We start from the raw sequence: 18,815 nt of genomic DNA on the forward strand, positions 1-18,815 counted from the left end.
TACGTATACACGTATCTATTCTTTTTCCAATTCTTTTCCCATTTAGGTTATTACAGAATATTGAGCAGAGTTCCCAAGCAAACATTTCTGACTGCTCTGACAGAAGCTAAAGAAAAGGAAGGGAAGCGTGCACTAGCACTAAGGGTTACACCTGAAAATGGTCCAAGTCCCATCTGCTCACATTTCATTGGCCCAAATGAGTCACATGGTCACACCTGAGTTAAACAGGATGTGGAAGAGCAATCCTACCATCTTCCTGAGAAGACAGAACTCAGCATGTGCAAACAGCCCTAGTGATTGCGACCCATGGTGGAGGAAGGCCTCTCTGATGATAAAGGGACACTAAGGCAGAAAACTCAAGAAAGCAAGGAGCTAGCTGGTAGGTATTCAGGGTGGAGGACTTCATTGTTCTGGGTTCTCAGGCCAAACAGCTTCGAGACATCCTGCCTCCTTCCTCTCTTCCTCAGTCCACATCAAATCCATCAGCAAATCCCATTGGCTATCCCTTCAAAATACATCCAGGTGTGAGTGCTTCTCCCTGCCTGCGCCTCTGGTTCAAGCCTCATCATCTCTCCTCCATATTAATGCAGTAGCCTCAAGACTGTTCTCCCTGCTTCTGCCTATGGCCCCTGCAGTCTGTTCTCCCCACAGCAACCAGAGGGACCCTTTTCAAATTTAAGTCAGAGCGTGACACTCCTCTGCCCAGACTCTTCTATGGCTTCCCATCTTTCTTGGAGTAAAAGCCATACAGTCCTCACAGAACCTTACACCATCCACACCCCACCCACCCAGTCCCACCCCGAATGTTCTCCTCCCTCATCCTCAGCTCTCCCTCCCACTCACTTTGCTCCAACTACACTGGCCTCTGTGATTTATCATTCAATTTGGTCAATAAGGATTTGAGTGTCTACACTGTTTTAGGCACCAAAATATAAGGCTGAAAACACAGTTAAAAACAGAGGCCTACACTGTACTATAATTAGTCTGTTTTCCTGCCGCTCTCCCCTACTACACTAGTACCTCTGTTTTCATGTTATGCCCAGCACCACGCTTGACATAGCTTGGTAAGTGATCAATACATGTTTGAGCAGGGGATGGAAAGATGGATGGACAGATAAATTGATAGATAGACAATTCCAACTTTGTTGGAATTGTGGGATGTGCTATGGGTTCTTCAAGCTGGAATATACCAGCCTTTAGCAGTTGAAGCCATTTGCAAGGAAAGCCTAACAGCAGAGGGCCCTATCTGAATTTGATCGGCATTTTCAGGGAGGCTAAAAAAATGAACATTCTTGTATGAAAAAAAAAAAAAAAGATGTCAGATCTGAAATGATTTATTCTTGCTAGATGAGTCAACCCTAGGAAAGAAACACAGGCTCAAGTGGTCAACCACAGCCCATTTACATATCCCTTGGTTTGACTTGAACTTTGAGAAGAGGAAAGAAGATGGGTTGATGAGGTCAGAAATAAAAGAAACAAATGACCTGTAATATTAGAAGAGAGCGTACAAGGGCCCATCAAAACTCTATTTAAACTAATAAGTTTTCTGTCTACAGCTTGTGGTTAAAATCCTCAAATGTGAATATATAATCTTTCCACTTCCACACACATCAGTTTCAGAGAACTCAAATTATTAGTGTGTCCCAGAAGCAAGTTTATTTAAATTGTAGGCTGTAATTTTGCTAAGAGAAATGCTACTATTTAATGTAAAACTAGAAAAGAAATTCATGCAGAATATAACAACAACAACAAAAAAACACCCAAAAGAGATTCTTAATAGATTCCCCCACAAAGATGATTCCTTTCCTCTTTAGAAAGAAGAAAGTTACTCCCTCTGATTAGAAAAGAGAGAGCATGGTCGTGCTGCCTTTCATGGAGATGAGCTGAAAGGAAGAGAGTCAGAGCAGTTGGCAGGAATGTGAGGAGACCACCAGCTGAGTCAGGAAGTCCAGGGCCCTCCAGGTTGTTGACAGAGAACTCACAGCCAACAGGGGATAACAAGTGTTGTCAGTGATTAGTGAGCCATTCAAACAACTGAGCCTGTTCTAGATCTTCAAGCATTCTGTCAAGTAAGGAAATTCTTCCTCTTCCCCCAAATTAAAAGGGTGTGTCCTATAGATTATGTAACAGTATGCACAGACAATTTATATATCTCTGAACACATAGGAAGGTGTTTATAAGATTACATTGTATTCTATGTGAGCTCTAGTTGTGTCTCAGGACCCAAGTAGGTGGTAAGCTCCTGATTAGAAGGGGTCATTTTGTCTCCTTTTCAAACATGATTAATGGTGTTTATATAGAGCTGAATCCTTAACAGAAGATTAATATATGCCAATAGAATGAATGAGCGAATGAATGAAGGAAAACATTGCCACTGAGAGGAAGCAGCAAGGGTAAAAAGCTGGATTGGTCCTCTTTAGAGGATGAACAATACAGTTCGTGTACCACAGAAGCGTACTAATTTTTTTTTATCTTTATTGGAGTATAATTGTTTTACAGTATTGTGTCAGTTTCTGCTGTACTACAAAGTGAAAGAGCCACATGTATACACATATCCCCATATCCCCCCCTCTTGAGCCTCCCTCCCAACCTCCCTATCCCACCCCTTTAAGTCTTCACAAAGCATCAAGCTGGTCTCCCTGTGCTCTGTAGTAGCTTCCCATAATTTTGAAGTATGCACAATATAAAAAAACCTGGAAATGATTTGCTATGCAAAGAGCAAACTAAGAAAAAATATTTGGGGTTTCTAAGTTTCTGAAAGGGTAATGTAAGCAGTAGGGTCTGTTGGTAAATTTCAGATGAGGTGGCAATGTAAATAAAGTGGCAATTTCAGTTTAAAAGACTGAGGTGAGTCCTAGAATAAAGTCATAGAGTAGGAGTTAAAAGCAAACTTAAAAGGGATAAACCCATGCATGTTCACAGCATGCAACTGAATTGCCTAGAAGGTTTAGGCTCCCTTTCTGTGGACTTTCAGAAAAGAAGCCTTTCAATGAGAGGTTTATTTTCATGAGATTTTTGTTCCTGTGGTGATTTGCATAACTTTGCTACTGTCTACTTGGCAATAAATCATTGGCGAAGAGATGAAAAAGTCTCTCACTAGCTGACACAGAACCTCTTTGAACCAGCTTGCTTCTGTGCCTCACTGTTCTATGTTCTGGAAAAAGTGAAATCTCCCACATCACACATGGGCTCAGTGTGTCAGTCCCAGGGTGCTGGTGAACATGGCATTCACTTTGTATGCATCTGGCTACGGCAAAGGCAACCTTCAAGTTACGTGAAAATGAGAATTAAAGGTACCAGACACCAGAGCAAAGACAACTTAGGAGCTCAAAGCAACAGAAACAGAAACAAAACAAAACAAGTAGAAGATACAAGGTGTAGAAACCCTAGAAATAAATTACACTCAGGTTTTTCCCATGATCTCCACAGGTGTTTGTTGATGGGCGCAGGTGGCGTTGGCTCCATCCACGGGTGTCCCTCCATCGCTGTGCCCTCTTTAGATTAGATAAATGAAGCAAAGCACCCTCTGCAGTAAGCTGGTCTACAAGTACAACGACCCAAGTTCTGGGCTCTGATCTGCTTCTTACTAGTTAGTTGAACGTATCTTCTCTTAACTTTAGTTCCTTCATCTCTAGCTGGTTGAATGCTTAACTTTAATTGTTTACCTCTAGGTTGCAGATAAAAATGCCTGCCTGCCTTGTTGTAGGGGAATAAATGAGGAAATGCAGGTGAACATATCCTAGAGATGTGAGCTCCAGCAGGCAGAGGATGGTAAGATTTTTGAGTTGAGGGTGAAATAAATAGAGATTGTAGGGGATCAGAGGTAACCACTAAGACAGAATCTCGTAGTTGGCTGTCACAAAGCTACTGGGTTTTATTAGTGTACCCAGAGGAGACTAGGCTCAGAGGGATGGACTTATGCAACCCAAACTTACAAGAGATCAATATTTGAATTAGAATGTGAATTTATTTAACATACAGTGGGAGGTATCCCTTTACAGTGACAAGAATGTTTGTACCCACTACCCAAGGAATCCCCCTCATTTATTATGGTGTCCAGAAGGTTGTTTTAATGAGAAGATTGGACATGGTTCTCTGTTAGCTGCAGTAGAAAATAACTATGCAAATGGATGTAAGCACAACAGGAATTTATTAAAATTATATTGGAAAACATGTGGAATCGTGATTGGCTATAGACTGAGGTTCAGGTACACAGACAAGAGCAGGGTTCCAGATCATGCCTCAGAGCTGATATAGAGAATACATTCTTCCTCAGCCACTGAACATTAGGTACTGCACTTTGCAGTGAGAAGCACTAAAAGTCTGAGATATTGTTAGTGGAAATAACAAATGCCCACCACCGTCCACCCCTTTGGCTGTCCAACATTAACAGGCACTCATCTTCATCCTGAATGCTCCTGTCTGACAAAATGTAACCATCCCTCATACAATCGTACAATTTCTTGCTTCTTCCTCAAAAAGAAAGCAACACCGGGACTTTCCTGGTGGCTCAGTAGTTGAGTCTGCCTCCCAATCGGAGTAGGCTTCGATCCCTGGCCCAGGAAGATCCCACATGCCACAGAGCAACTAAACCTGTGCACCACAACTACTGAGCCTGCACTCCTAGAGCCCGTGCTCTTCAGCAAGAGAAGACACCGCAATGAGAAGCCTGTGCACTGCAACAAAGAGTAACCCCTGCTGCCACAAAAAAAGATAGCAACACCAAATCTCATCATGGACTGCATCCAGCTCATGTCCTGGAAGTCTGTGTGGGACTCTTCTATTTCTAGAAGAGTAATATCTATGTTGATATTCTGTAATACCTATAATATCCTATGGACTAGATCATAAAGATATGGTAATCGTTAAGGAAACTACTACCAACTCATTCTAAACAAAATAATGGGGGGAAAGAGAGAGCAAAGAGGGAAAGTAGTTAACATGACACTCTAGGGAAGAAAATACAGAAGAAAATATAACTCTGAGTCATCGAGGGTCTGTTTGCCTGTTGTCCCACTGTTAGTCTTTAACAGGGTCGACCAGCAAGCCGGAGACATTTGTCAAAGGTAAATAATGCCTTTATTTGCTGTAAAGTCTTAGGAATCTCCTCTGTGACAATCCCACTGAGACTTTCTACAGGCTTCACTCAACATCACAATCTGCAACATACCCTTGGAGCCTTGTTGCTTTGCAACTACAACCTGGATCAGCTGGAGAGAATTCTCTTGCTCCTGGTGCTACTCAAAGCTGCTTGTCTTTCAATGTGTAATGGGTAGAAACAGAAAACCTAAATGTGGTATATGTTTTCTATAAAATCCAAACATTTCCACTAAGCATTTTCTTTTTCCTTAGTGGTAGGGGTTACAAGATGTAGAAACAAGTTTTCAGCTTTTAATGTGCTCCAGACTGCTGGATCCTCAAAAATCTTCCGTGACTTATCAAGCCCAGCATTTTCACCAGCGTCTATCTGCCAACATCTGGCATTCTCAGTCATAGCAATGCATATTGAGCTCCAGCAACTTTTTGTTCCCAGGAGTCTATCTCATCAATGTACTAGAATAGCATGGTCTTCTGTGAGATGATGAGATAATCAAGGTCCCTGCAGAGTGGCTTGTGTGACACAAGGACAGGAAGTTGATGTATCCCTGCGGCAATACACTGAAGGTATACTGCCCTCCTCACTAGGTGAAAGCAAACTACTTCACGTATTTTCTGTTTTGGAGGATAGAGATCAAAAGCTGCATTCTGATGCCATGGGATGTATATATTTGCTTTAGTAAAGAGACTATATCTAGAAAAGTAGATACAATGGTCATTATTCCCTGATTAAGCTCACGGCAAATTGCTGTCATTATCCAAAATTGATCAATTTTAATACTGCCAAAAGGGCAATCCAATGAGGATGTGAAAATAATCCCACTCCTATGTCTTTTCATGTCCATAATAATGGCATTTATGTCTTCGATTTTACCAAGGATGAGGCATTGCTTTTGATTTACTGAGTCAGGGGTTTCTAATCGAAATTTTCAACTAGAATAGTTTTATTCCATGGGTCAAGGACCCAATGAGGAGATTCTGAAGATTGATGAATAAATCTATACCATCAATACTCTAAGAAACTAGGGCAATAACTATGCGGTCTCACTGAGCCTACTGTGAGGTGAACTCAGGTTAAATCTCCATTTATTGCATGACCCTGATAAGCCTCCACTCCGCAGATAAGAGAGGCACTCTGGGTCCCTGGAAATTAATGTAGCTTAGAGATAGTGTCTAATGTTCCAAACAGACTAGGTGTTTCTTCTTCTCCTTGTAAGTGACCACAGGACCATTTGGAGAAGCTGCAGGAAGATATACAATAAAGTACGTGTCAGACGATTGCATGGTCTTTCCGTAAGTGGTCACAGCCTACTTCTATTCAAGGAGCTCTTGTCTGCAAATTGACTCAAACTGGGAATAGAGTGGGAGAGAGTGACTCTTTTGTGGTGGTTAAAGTAAAGCCTTTATTCACAATTCTTGGAGTTTGGGGGGTTTTACAAATTAACTAGTACCTTTATGGCCTGCTTATCTATATGGGTTCTCAGCACTCAAGAGCAATTAGATCAATGGTTCTCGGAGTGTCCCTGGATCAGCAATATCCATACGACCTGGAAAGTTATTAGTTAGAAATGCACATTCTTGGATCCCATCCACACGTACTGAATCAAAAACTGTGTCCATGCCCCCAACTCCGCCTCTCTCTCTTCAGCCAAAAGGAAGTCCTCATCCTTTTCACCTATGACTGACTGGGGGTCCAGAGGGAGGCACTCTCCATTTCTACAGGTCCAACTTCCACCCAGGTTTGGCCCTGCCACATTTGATTTAGGAAAGTTCTAAATAAAGGAACTGGGAGAGATTTTAAATTTTGGAAGCATCATAGCCAACAATGACTTTGAGTATGGGAGGGTGAGGGTTTCAATACATCTTGTTACAGTGGTTTGTCATCATGACTCACGCTTAGCAAGCTTCCATTTAGCAGTGCATCAGCATAATATTTTAATCCAGCAAGCAAGTGGACTCTAGTCATTGTCCCAGTGCTACGTAAATAGATGCGTTCTCACTAGCTCAGAGATCAGCTTTTCCTGCCGTCATCAGTCCTTGGGAGCTCATCTCAAGGATGACACACATCCTTGCCCCCCACCCCAAGCACACACACACATACACACACACACACATTCCTCCCCCACCCTCGCTCCTCTCCGGAAAGTTCTGCTCAAGCACCCGGCTCACATACACCCTGATGCAAGGACACGTCTCCCCTAACTGTCTCTGAGTTCCAGGCCTGGGTACCCTCAGCAACATCATGAACTGTATCTCCGTAGCAGACTTGTGCTTCCTTCTGGGGACATGATGGTCTTTTGAAGGATGCAAATGGCACTCCTGTTAATGAAGAGCTGTGTTCTGACAGCATACTTTGTGGTCAGGAACTTCATTACCAAGGTCAGAAATAAAGTTGGACACATAGGCATGTAACCCTTGAAATCAGCAAAGGTCCCCATTTCCTCCTAATAGCCAAACTCAGTGGATGCTTTCTAATCATCCCACTTGATTTCTCTTCTACCTCTGACAGGACTGAATCAGGGGAGTGGGAGAAAGTGATAGAAATACACAGACCAGGTTCAAATCCTTACTTCCACCTTCCTCATCATGGGACTCTGGACAAGCGACTTAACTTCTGAGACTAACTTTTCTTTATCTGTAAAATAAAGAAGGTGACTTACAAGGAAGATTATAATGCATATGGAGCTATTGGAATACAGTCTTTGATAATGAGTACTTACTACTACTCTTATTGACGAATTTTCATTTTTAAATTCTTCCCTTGGATATTGTGACACCTCTATACCATGATTCTCTTTCAATCTCAATTTCCATTTCTTATTCATTCATTCAACAATATTTATTAAATGTCTACTATGTGCCAGGCATTTTACTAGGCACTGGGGTAACAAAAATTACTAATATACAGTCCCTAACCCAGAGAAGCTCACAGACCGGTGGGGAGAGAGACATACAAATAATTATGATTCAACATGATAACTGCTATACTAGAGGTCTGCACATAATAGTCTGGAAAGTGGCCTAAGATGCCAACAGGAACCTGGGAAGTCTTCCAGCTTGAGCTGAGCCTTGAAGGATGGGTCTAAATTTGCCAGGCAAACAAAGAAGGGAAGCACGTCCCAATCCAAAGGAGCAGTGTGCATAGATAGCATCGATGAAAATCACCTAGCTGGTAGCAAAATCAAAAGCCTCAAACAGAAGAAAATGTTGGACGATACCATTTAGTTTAGTCATAGACCAAAAATGATGTGATCATTTTTGTGCACAAACTTTTGGATACAGGGGCTGTCTCGCACATAATCAAAGTGTTTCTTTACCATCACTTAGGAATACACTGATACAATAACTCTCAAAATGGCCAACAATGTTGTCTCGGCTCTGGGAGGCACATTGTTTGAAAATTGCTCTAAAACTCTAGAATCACAACCTGCGTGAATGAGATGTTCACGCTAGAAGAGGCACATTAAAACTCGGACCAACTTTCATCTCAAACTCACATACATTTATTGAGTGGAATGGTCAGAAAAAATAACTATAGGTTTAACATTGTTTTTCTCTTTCTCTCTTCTCCTCCTGTCCAGGGGTATAACTGATTTTGCTCAAGTCGAATCCAAGTATAATGTGACTTCCCCCATTTGAAGCCCTTATATCAGAATTTGCACATAATTTGCTAAGATTTTCCCTTTATAGGCTAGAACATTAACAATGAAGTCCTGCAGTCCATGTTTTTATTACAAAAACTATAGAGAAATTGAATAGAGTTGGGTTTAAGAGCCTTTTAAAATACTTACTGAGTTTGGTTGGCAAAGAAGTGTTTACATGGGCACCCTTACATGTTGCTAATGGCATTGAAGTTGATCCCCTTTTGAAGAGCAGCTTGGCAATACGTATCAAGTGCCATTATGGTGATCACGATGATGGTCGTGATTACATGTATTGACTGTTAATTTATTGTGTGTTAATCACTGTGCAAGTAAATTACATGTATTAACCTACCCCACTTCCCTCAGTAATACTACTATTATTATTCCTATTTGGCAGATGAGGAAACTAGAGCACAGAATTTTTAAGACTTGCCCAAGGTCACACAGCTAGCAAATGGCAGATCAAGAATCTAAACAAAAGCACTCTGACTTATACTCCAGAGTCTATGCTCTGAACTGTTCACTATACTGCCTTTTACTGTATCAAATTCTAATATCTCTCTACTCAGTTATTACATTTCTGGGAATCAATCCAGAGCAAAAAAAAAAAAAAGATTCTAATCATGAGCAATGTTATATGCAGGAAGAATTACTGCATGGTATTATATGTCACTGGAAGCAACCCAAGTGTCCAAACATTGGGGAACAGTTAAGTAAATGATGTATATCCAGATAGCTGACAGCTTCATACCACTAAAAATGGTGATCATGGCTTCCAGGTAAAGAAGATGGATTGAATATACACATCCACTATTACTCCTTCTCTAAGTGACAGTGAAATGATCTTTTTAAGGGGCTTAAGTCCACAAGGACCAGCGTAAGAGAAGAGGAGACAACAGCAATTTTATTTGCAAAGCCTTAAAGTAGTAGATTAGCAGGAAGTAAATAACATAGCACATCAGAGAAAGTGGACTCCTAAACAGGCAGTGGGGGCAAAGTATGAATCAATCTAATTTATATTGGAGGCTTCTTCAAGGGCTCAGAAATTGATGGCATCCACTTAAAGGTGGAATGATGGGAAGGGCCACTAAAATAAGGGAGAAGTGTTGACAGTCTAAGAAGCACTTTGATAACCCATTTCCCATATCCTCTCTTACTCTGCACAACCAAGAGACTATCCCTCCTTCAACCCTGCAAATGACTGGATGTTTGCTCCTGGAGAAGATGCTACACAAGCTTTCTGGACTAAATGGATCAGTGTCTCTGAACTAGCGGGCTATTCCAGCAGCACCTGACACAGTTCATCACTCTCTGTTTCTTGAAACATTTTTTCAGTTGACTACCAGATAATTTTTCTTGATTCTCTGTCTTAACTGGCCCCTTCTTCTCAGTCTGCTATGCTAGTTCCTTCTCATCTCCTCAACCTCTAAATGTTGATGTACTGCAAGATTCCATGTTCGGTCTACTCCTCAATCTATATTATTCCCTAGGCAATTTCACCCAACCTCATGACCTTTAATACCATCTCCGGAATTTATGTCTCCAACCTCTTCCTTGAGCACCTGCAATACTGTGATTTATAAGAAATTTACATTTGGTCATTCAGACAACCAAAGTATATTTTTCATAGTTATTTGATCTTTGTTCACAGTTCCTGGCTCATAGCTCCCAAAACCCTTGGCATTTCCTGAGCCATAAGAGCAATGGGAGCGTTTTTTTTTTTTTTTTTTCCGTCTCTTGTGCTCAGTTTGTGAAAACACTTCAGAGCCAAAAAGGTGAAATGGGTGTCTTGTTATTCACATAAAAAGTCTTTTCCACCACAACTGGATTTATGTTAATGAGGCGACTTCTGGAAAGCACCTAAGAACGGAGGCTAGTTGCCAGGGTAACCAACCAGAAATAGATGATTAGGATTGATTTGCAGGGATAGGAGAGATGCTGGAGGTTGAATCAATCACCAATGGCCAGTGATTTAATTAATCATGCCTATGTAATGAAGCCTCCATAAAAAAAACCAAAACGGAGGGATTTCTGAGAGCTTTCAGATTGGGGAAACAGAACGCTTCTGTGTGCCACTGTGCTAGGCCCCAAACTCCATCAGGACAATGCTCCTTTTTTTGGAACCTTACCCTATACATCTCTTCATCTGGCTGTTGATTTGTATCCTGTAATATCATTTATAAAAAACAGGTAACCTAGTGAGTAAACAGGTTTCCTGAGTTCTGTGAGCCTCTCTAGCAAATTAATTGAACCCAAGGAGGGGCTCATGGGAACCTCTAATTTATGGCTAGTCAGTCAGAAGCACAGGACTTGTGACTGGCATCTGAAGTGGAGGGTGGTCCTGTGGGGTTGAGCTCTTTGACTGTGGAGTCTGATGCTATATCGGGTAAATTGGGTCAGAATTGAGTTGAACTATAGGACACTCTACTGATGCTCCCAGCATTCCTTGGTGGTGTGTGTGTGTGTGTGTGTGTGTGTGTGGGAACCTCCCCCTCCACGCATTGGAATTGGTTGCAGAACCCAAATAACACCAGACGCATATAGCCACCTATACACACACATTCCACAGATGTCTCAAATATGACACATGTAAAATCTAACTCATGACGTCTCTCCAAAATCTCCCCCATCTCAGTAAATGGCAATTCCATACTTCCAAATGCTCAGACCAAGACCCTTGGAAGCATCCCTGTTTCTCTCATTTCTCTGTCACTTCATAACTAATCCATTAGTAAATCCAGAAAACATATACAGAATCTAACCATTCTCAGCAGCAATTTGGTCCCAGCCCTGGTCCAAAGCACCACCGTGACTTGACCGGATTCATATAATGGCTTCCTAACTGGACTTCCTGTTTCTTCCCTTGAACCCATACAGTCTATTTTCCGCATAGCAATTAGCGTGACTATGTACCTCCTTACTCACTAGCTCATTATGCTACAGCCATAACCATCTTGCTCTTCTCCAAAGGTATCAGGCACATTCCTTCCTCAGAGACCTTGCTTGTTCCCTTTACTTGGGAGGCTTTTCTTCCAAATATCCACCTTCTATCCTTCAGGTATTTGCCCAATGGCATCCTCTCAATAACATCTTCTCTGATCACTCTATCTTAAAATCACATGCACACGACTATCTATAACATAGATAACTAATAAGGACCTATTGTGTAGCACAGGGAATTCTGACATTCTGTAATGACGTATAAGAGAAAAGAATCTTAAAAAGAGTGGATATATATATACATGCATAACTGATTCACTTTGCTGTACAGTAGAAGCTAATACAACATTGTAAATCAACTATACTCCAATAAAAATAAAATAAAAATAAAAGTCTTAGATAACCTATTTACCCTAGCTCTCTCTTTCCTTCTCTCCTGCTTTTATATTCGTAGCATTTATCACTTTTTGACAAATCATAATTTTAAAAAATTAATTGATTGATTGCCTGCCTTCCTACATGCGTCACAGAGACAGATATTTTTATATTTTATTCTCTGAAGCCTCCCCAGAGCTTAAAACAGTGCCTAACACATGGCAAGCACTCAGTAAACAGTGAATAGGAAAAACCAGACACAGCTGAAGTGAGATTAAGAGGATATTTTCATATTGAAAGCTGACAATTCCTGCTGCACTCCCTCAACTAAAGCCCAAGAATGTTCGAAGGCAGGTCTTTGACCTCCATGCAGGAAATTTGGAAGAGCATTTTTTGGGGAATCTGCCAACTCACAGGAAAAAACTGAAGACACTGACATTGGGCTCCCCAGGGATTTTCCCAGACAGTTCACCCTTTAGAGATGATCACAACGAGGGTGACCTTAGCTAGGACTGAGGGGTTTCCTGGTCCATGGCGCTGTCAGTGTTAAAACTGGCATAGTCCCAGGCAAACCATGGTGGTTGGTCATCAGTAAGTACCACCCACATTATCTGATTGAGATTCTCTCAATCTCTCAGTTATAACCAAACTTACTAAAATATCTAGATTAACACACATCTGAACAGTCATTAGCTTGAAAGACTGAGACCAAAATAAATACTCAGTTAAAAAGTAACTTGAGAAAACAAAAACTATGCATGGAGAAGGCAAACAAAATCATCATCGATATCCTCAGAGAGATAAGAGAATATCACAGCCATGAAAAGGGACAGGAAATTGGACATGAAAGATGAGAAAATTAGAGAATTAAGCCAGGAGATCTAACAGTAGGAGTTCTAAGTATGAGAGAACAGAGAACACAGAGGACAGAAATCATTAACAAAAAAATTCAAGAGCATTTCCCAGAGCAGAAAGACTTGAATTTTCAGGTTAAAAAGGACCTCCTTTGTGACCAGAATATTAGGTGAAATTAGAGGCACACATAGCAAGACATGACAATTTGAAATTTTAGATTATTAAGTACAAAAAGAAGCTCCAAGAGAGAAAAAACAGGTCACATATATAAAAAAGGAGTAGTAAGAATGGCCACACACTTCTGAATATCAGCACATAAAGTTATAAGACAGAGGAGAAATGTGTTCAAAATTCTGAAAGGAAATTATCTTAAACATAAAGTTCTATACCAAGCCAAACCATCAATTACGTGTGAAAATAGGATAAAAACACTTTCATGCATGCAAAGTCAACATTTTTATGTCCCACGTACCCTTTCCTCAGAGAATGCTCTCCGTTGAAACTAAGGAAATAAACCAAGAAAAGGAAGACTCCATGAAAACACAGGGAAGAACAGAAAATGAACACAGAACAAGGTAAAGTGAATCCCCAGAATACTTTTGAAGGCAAATCTCAGGATAAGAGCTGTGAACCAGATATAGAGGGCAACCAGCCCAAAATAAGGCAAATCACAGAGACTCTAGAAGAGATTTCTTCCAGATGAAATTAATTATTTAACAAATATGTCTGATGGTCTTGAAGGAAGATTTAAACAAGTGGTGAAGTATTTGGGATTGAAATTCTCTGAAAATGAAGCAAATGGGCAAAACCAAAATAACAGGCAAAACAAGACGTGCAATAAAAGAGGAGTGATCATAGTTTATTACATGGCTCAGCTGCAATAGCACTTACATAGGAAATGTCACTGAATATTAATCAGACTAAAATGATAAATAATCCACATTAGGAGGATGTAGAGGTAGAAAGAATGTACATAAGTACGGGGAGTAGGTAAAGCAAAAAGAGCTACATCCCCATCTTCTATGCTTAAATAATGTTTAAATAATGTTTCAGACTGAAAAATTAAGAGGTACAATCAAGCATACTTAGAGATACGGAGGTCAAAAGCAAAAGAATCAACCAAAAAAGCTGAAAGAGACTATCTGTGGAGAGATGGACACTGCAGGGTGAGGGTGAGGGAGGAGGAAGCAGAGAAATGTTGTTTTTAAACCTTGTAGAGGGACTTCCCTGGTGGCGCAGTGGTTAAGGATCAGCCTGCCAAAGCAGAGGACGTGGGTTTGATCCCTGGTCCAGGAAGATCCCACATGCCGTGGAGCAATAAGCCCGTGCGCGACAACTACTGAGCCTGTGGCTCTAGAGCTTGTGAACCACAACTACTGAACCCATGTGCTGCAACTACTAAAGCCCGTGAGCCTAGAGCCCATGCTCTGCAACAAGAGAGGCCACTGCAATGAGAAGCCCGGGCACCACAACGAAGAGTGTCCCCTGCTCACTGTAACTAGAGAAAGCACAGCAACAAAGACCAAATAAATAATAAATTAAAAAAAAAAAATGAGAGGGAACCAGCTTTAAAAAAAAAAAAGCTTGTAGAACTATTTGACTGTTTAAAAGATTTGCATCTAAAATTCACTAATTTTTTATTTTTAAGTAAAGATTTTGAAGTATTACATAAGTAGGAAAAAAAGCATACAATTCATCAGTTCAATGCATTTTTCACCATTTGAACACGATATATAATAGTACCCAAATCAAGAAATTAAATGTAACTAGTACCCAGAAAGCCTGTTTGTGCCCCATCCCAGTCCCCACCATTCCCACCAAGGATAACCAGTATCCTGACTCGTGACATCATAAATTGGTATTCCCTGCTTTTGAAATTTGTATAAGTGGCATCATATATAAGTACTCTTGTTTCTGACTTCATTTGTTAGTACATATAAGATTTATCCATGTTGTTTTGTGCCACAAGAGTTATAATATTGCTCTGTAATATGCCATTTAGTGAAAACATCACAAGTTATCTATTGTCCTGTTGATGGACCTTTGGGTTAGTTACAGTTTGGGCATTCTTGTACATGTATGCACGTGTAATTTTGATAAAAGTAAAAAGTCAGAAAGGAACAACATGGAGATATGTGTCGGTATGAAGGAACAGGATATAAAATTGATGCAACTATTCATAAATCCATTCAACCACAACAAAAATTTTAGCGTCTCTTATATGCCAGGCAATCGATCTAGGCACTGAGGTTTCGATGGTGAAGACAATTATGGCTTCTGTCATCCAGGAATTTAGAGGGTAAGGAAGAGGGAGGAAACCTGTAATTACACGTCTGATGACTGTTTTGAAGCAGAATTGTGGTGATCTCATCTAACTTTGTTACATTTATGTTGAGCTCTGGAAGAAGAGAAGAGGTTAACTGGGTGAAGGGGCAGGAAGAACTGGGAGGAGGAGCCTTCCAAGGAGGAGTTACAGAACATGCAAAAAGCCCGAGGAAGGAAAGAACATAGTGTGGACCCAAAGTCAGTCAACCCATAGTGCCTGGAATACAGAGAATAAGGAGGAGAGAGCTGGGGTCTGGACTGTGTTGAAGGCCCTTGGTAGTCCAAGGAAACATGGACTGAAAGGAATCCACGGAGGCCATTGGTGACTTAAACAAGAGCAATTTTGGTGGCCTGGTGGGGGTAGAATCCAGGGTAGGATGAGTTAGGAATGAGTGGAAGGTGATGACATGAACATAAAAATAACTGGAAGGAAACACATGACAATAAAAAGTTGTGTATTAAGTTAGGATGAGATTATATATGTCTTTTTTCCTTCAAACTTTCTTTTAGCTCCAACATCTATTCATCTTTTTTTTTTAAATTGAACTAACCCCTTCAAATTTAAAGATTTACATGAATGTCAAAAGTTACTGTTGTTTTTTGGAGGGGTATACATACCAGTTTATTCTTAGTCTTTCTGGATTATATTAATATCCTGCCTTGTAAAAATGAGGTACTTTGAATATGTCAGAGATATATTGTTTTCACAGAATTGTGAAAACATTGGTAAATGTAGGAATAACAAAGAATGTAGGGCCTGGGGAGTCCTCATTTTCATGTGCTAGATACACGGGTGCGCGTGCACACACACACACACACATTCTTAACACAAAACACATGGTGTGGTGAGGTCAGTCAATCTGATGATTCCACTTTGGCCCAGAATCAGGGACAGCTTCGAAACTTCAAGAACCTTCATGCCACATAATGGAAACAAAATGGAGCCGACTGTCCCAACAAAGAAATGGCTTCATTCTTGGGGAACGCATACCTTTGCCAGAAATACCCTCTACATATTTATTTATGTTAAAGGCTCTATTGAGAAGATGAAAGGTTTTATTTTATTTGAAAACCAAGGCATAAGTAATTCAAGTAATAGGCAATATTTAGAGAAAGATTATTCTCTTCCTCATAAATTCTCATACCATTGAACACTGTTTCTCTTGTAGCCCTTAATACTTTCTTTGTTACGTGTTTATGTCTCATCTCCCTTTATTTAGTAACTCATCTCTAATTTCCTTTGGCACAAGATCTTGCACAGGGAAGCAACTTAATAAGTTCTACTAAGCTTATTCATACATACATTCCTCCAGCATAGCAGTCGACAAGAGGTGGAAACTACCTTTCACAATTGTGTTTGCTCTTCCTCTTCAAATTTGCCTTGGTTTTCAATGTCTCCTTTGGCTACTAGGTCATTGCTGTCACTGACTCTGCAGAAACCCAGCACAGCCTGTATTCTATCCACCTTTGGTCTGCGGTCCTCTGAGTAATAAATAACAATTTTGTCCACCAGAATATTGGCCCCATATTTGAGCCAACTGCTCATATTACATTCCTTTCCTGGGCTAGTTTCATCAGCAGCAGCTATATCTTATAATTCACATTATAACTATAATCACATAAGCCTTTGTAATTAATTTGCTCATGCACCCTCTATTCCCAAGAAACAGTGACTCATTATCCTTAATTTGCAAAACACACTCTATTTTTTAATTTTATATTTAGCATAATGAGATACAAAATTAATTTATTCAGGGTCTTACAAAAACAGAATTGCTGAGACAGGATTAGAAAACAATTACCAAGTCCCAGGTATGAGTGTTGTGTCACAGTCATTTTTCTAATAGTCAAAGTCATCCAACCATCCATCCATTCATCCATCTATCCATCCATTTATTCATTCAGTATGACTCTATTGTGCTAGACACTGTGCTAAACTCAACAGAAACAAAAAATTGTTACGGGTCTCAAAGAGTTCACAATTTCATTGGGAAGTATACACAAGAAAACAGGCAGTTTAAAAAAAAAAAAAGAGGAATAAATGCAATGGTTAGGAATGTGTTGTACATTTTACAAGCACATCTGTAGCTTTCTGACCCTTGAACTGATAACGATTTGTGTACCTTCCAGGAGACCAAGCTGTTGTTTCCCAAAGAACGAGATGCCACCACCAACTCTCAGGTAGGAATTTTACATGTAGGAATATTACAATTATTTGAGAACAGTGTTAGGTTGTTATCTGACATTTTTTTTCTTTTTTCTTTTAAGTCATGGAACTTGTCCTTCAAAGGAAATTTTACAGACATGTAAGCAAAACAAATACAGATGAGCTGCGCTGGATGAAGGCAGAGCCCCATCCAGCTGGCCTTGATCAAGATCTCCATGACAGCTCGAAGGCTCCTTGGAACATCATTGAAAACCAATGAAGAAAAGTCACCACCCTTTCAAGTTTGAGTATCAAAATGTCAAATTAGTCCAAATTTGTTGACTATGAAAATTAATTTAGGATCTAGTATCTGAATCAAACTTGGCTAATCTAAAGGTGGTCAGCCTCTGGGTAAGAACCCTCAACCCTATAATGAACCTCAGCAATACTTCTGAGGCTCTTCAGGTTCATCAGAGGCATATTTTCTTGTTCTTCCCTTACCCGTGTAATATGCAGAATACTTTCAAAGGTTTTGAATAACTTTGCCCTCCTCTTTTCAAAAACTGAACAAGCATTTTTTTAAAATTTATTTTAATTTTATTTATTGACTGTGTTGGGTCTTTGTTGCTCTGCGTGGGCCTTCTCTAATTGCGGAGAGCAGGGGCTACCCTTCGTTGCAGTGCGGAGCCTTCTTATCGTGGTGGTTTCTCTTGTGGTGCACAGGCTCTAGGCACACGGGCTTCAGTAGTTGTGGCATGCAGTCTCATTAGTTGTGGCTTGTGAGCTCTAGGGCGCAGGCTCAGTAGTTGTGGTGCACAGGCTTAGCCGCTCCACTGGCATGTGGGATTTTCCCGGACCAGGGATCGAACCCCTGTCCCCTGCATTGGCAGGTGGATTCTTAACCACTGTGCCATCAGGAAAGTCCCAAGCATTTTTAAAAAAACAAATTTATTAAGGTATAATTGACATATAATATATTGGTTTCAGGTGTACCACATAATCATTTGATATTTGTGTATATTATGAAATGATCACCACAATAAGTCTAGTTACCATCTGTTACTGCATGAAGTTAACTTTTAGGATTTACTCTCTTGGCAACTTTCAAGTATGCTCTACAATATTATCAACTTTTGTCACCATGCCATACTTTATATCCTCATGATTTATTTATTTTGCAACTGGAAGTTTGTACCTCATGACCCCCTTCACATGTTTTACCCATACTCAACCGTCCTCCCCTCTGGCAACCACCATTCTTGAACAAGCATTTTTGAACCTAACCGTGTATCAGGATTGGAGATGCAGTGGTTGGCAAGATAGACACACCCCTTCCCTAAACGGAGCCACACATGGAAATACACGTTGCTTGGGAAGACCACATAAAATCTAGGCAAGCATAAAAGAACACAAGTTCATTATAGCCAGCATTC

This window comes from Hippopotamus amphibius, chromosome 14 (assembly GCF_030028045.1).
Source record: "Hippopotamus amphibius kiboko isolate mHipAmp2 chromosome 14, mHipAmp2.hap2, whole genome shotgun sequence".
In the NCBI taxonomy this organism is placed as follows: domain Eukaryota; kingdom Metazoa; phylum Chordata; class Mammalia; order Artiodactyla; family Hippopotamidae; genus Hippopotamus; species Hippopotamus amphibius.